The sequence below is a fragment of the Gobio gobio genome (assembly GCF_949357685.1).
Source record: "Gobio gobio genome assembly, chromosome: 10".
Taxonomy (NCBI): domain Eukaryota; kingdom Metazoa; phylum Chordata; class Actinopteri; order Cypriniformes; family Gobionidae; genus Gobio; species Gobio gobio.
In genome coordinates, this window is record NC_137116.1 from 8891852 (window position 1) to 8894351 (window position 2500).

Below are 2500 nucleotides of genomic sequence, written 5' to 3' on the forward strand. Positions count from 1 at the left end.
GTCATGTCACTGCCAAAATTATAAAATGCGCTTTCTAAAATGCATATTACATTGTCAGGTTACACTTTATGTCACATTTACATTTAATCGTTTAGCAGACGCTAAATGAGGAGAGCAATAGAAGCAATCAAACCAACAATAGGGCAACAATATGCAAGTGCTGTGACTAGTCGCTAGCATTTTGATTTTTTTAAATAAATAGAAATAGAATAGTAAGTATTAGTATTAATGGGTTCAGCTGTTTTTTGAAAAAGGTTTGACAGTGATGCTGGAAGGCCTGCCAAGAGAGCATTACAATAGTCCAGTCTGGACAAAACAAGAGCCTGGACAAGGAGTCGTGAAGCTCCGAAAGGAAGGGTCTGATCCTCCTAATGTTGTATAAGGCCGTTCTAGCAATGTGGTCTATGAAGGTCAATTGATCATCAATCACAACTCCAAGGTCCCTGGCTGTCCTGGATGGAGTTATGGATGATGAACCTACAATAGCAGAATGGAGAAGTTGTGATGAAGTGTTGGGTTGGGCTGAGACCACGAGCCGTTGAGTTGACGGTGATGATCCTTCATCCAGCAGGAAATGTCGGTCTGTCAGGCCGAGATGCGAGCAGCTTCCGTCAAATCATCCGACTGGAATGAGAGGTAGAGTTGTGTATCATCAGCATAGCAGTGATAGGAAAAGCCATGTTTCTGAATGACAGATCCTAAAGATGACATGTAGATGGAGAAGAGAAGCGGTCCCAGCACCGAACCCTGGGGAACCCCAGTAGATAGATGTTGCAACTTAGACATCTCACCCCTCCACGACACCCTGAAGGACCTACCTGAGATGTAAGACTTGAACCATTGGAGTGGTTCTTGAGATGGCCTTCGTCATGAGGATTGATCTGGTGGTTCACTGTGTCAAAAGCAGCACGCAGATCCAGCAAGATGAGTACTGAAGGTTTGGAAGCTGCTCTTGCCAGTCTCAGAGCCTCAATAACCGTGAGTGTCCGTTGAGTGGCTGCTTTTGAAGCCAGATTGGTTGTTTTCCAGGAGGTTGTTCTCTGTGAGAAACATAGAGAGTTGGTTGAACACGACTTGTTCAAGCGTTTTAGCAATGAAAGGAAGAAGGGATACCGGTCATTTTCTAAAAGTGGGGGTTACCCGAGCCTGCTTAAATGCTGTGGGAACGGTACCAGTGAGAAGAGAGGTGTTGATTATATGAGTGAGAGCAGGTACAACTGAAGAGGAAATGGCCTGAAGGAGATGATTGGAAATCATCCAATTGGGAATTTGATCTGAGGTGTGCAGTGGAGTGACCAGCGTATGGTCAGTGGAGCAGTAGTGTGTGTAAATAAGGTCCAGTTGGTTACCTGATTTGTGAGTAGCCACGGTAGAGGCTGATTTGAGGTCAAATGAGGCAAATCAGCATGTTAAGGTGTCTTTGTTGTGTAATAACTACTGAGTAACCCTAAATGATGTTTTATTAAAAAGGTTCAGGAGGAGCATGTTCAGATAATTGACACGAGGGGCACTCAGCTAATCAACTGTAAGAGGTATATATATATATACACGCAGCAGTCTTACCTCCGTTTGCTGAAAGTTATCAGCATCTCTCCACCACTCCTTCTCCACACTTTTCGATCTAACCACTTACATACAGGGGTGGGGGTGGGGTGGGGGGTGATACTCTGGGTTCAGGCCAAATTCCGAGCTCGAAGCCCTCCTCCCGACAGCACGCCAAATACGCATTTAAATTTACTCTCTATAAATTATATGTAAGTGTGAACTCATTAAAATAACAACATGTACTATTTACTGTATAATTATGGTTAGGGTTTGGTTTAGAGTTAGTTGAATGATGTAATTATGCATAATTATGCATTAGATGACCACATATCATGATCTTTCTTATTATCTTTTATAATATTTTTATACTATTTATCATGTTTTAAACTACTCATAAAGTGCCTTTTAATGAATCAGCAGAAGTTATTCCACCTATAAAAATAGTTCCTCTAATAAAAGGATGATTTAGGCAGATGAAATAAAAAAACATTGATTTACTGAATAATTCATTTACATTTGTGTGAGTGTGTGTGTGTGTGTCTGTGTGTGTGTTGAGAGTGTGTGTCTGTGTGTGTGTTGAGAGTGTGTGTCTGTGTGTGTTGAGAGTGTCAGTGTGTGTTGAGAGTGTGTGTGTGTGTGTGTGTGTGTGTGTGTGTGTGTGTGTGTGTGTGTGTGTGTGTGTGTGTGTGTGTGTGTGTGTGTGTGTATCAGTGTGTGTGGGGGGCTGTGTGTGTGTCTGTTTGTGAGTGTATCTCTGCTTGTGAGTGTGTGTCTGTTTATGTGCGTGTGTGCGTTTCTGTTTGTGTGTGTGTGTGTGTGTGTGTGTGTTTGTATGTGTGTGTCTGTTGCGGGTGTGTAAGTGTGTTTCTGTGTGTGTTTGTGTTGTGTGTGTCTGTGTGTATGTTGCATGTGTGTGCATTTGTTGGGCTTGTCTGTGTGTGTGTGTGTGTGTGTG

At 42.7% G+C, this 2500-nt stretch overlaps 2 protein-coding genes across 9 annotated transcripts in view; one reads left to right on the top strand and one right to left on the bottom strand.

The window, feature by feature from the left end:
• LOC307132267 (interleukin-17 receptor E) overlaps positions 1 to 2500 on the bottom strand; it is a 517506-nt gene that overhangs the window by 152047 nt on the left and 362959 nt on the right. The gene's annotated exons all lie outside the window — the stretch shown is intronic.
• fgd (faciogenital dysplasia) overlaps positions 1 to 2500 on the top strand; it is a 103867-nt gene that overhangs the window by 68293 nt on the left and 33074 nt on the right. The gene's annotated exons all lie outside the window — the stretch shown is intronic.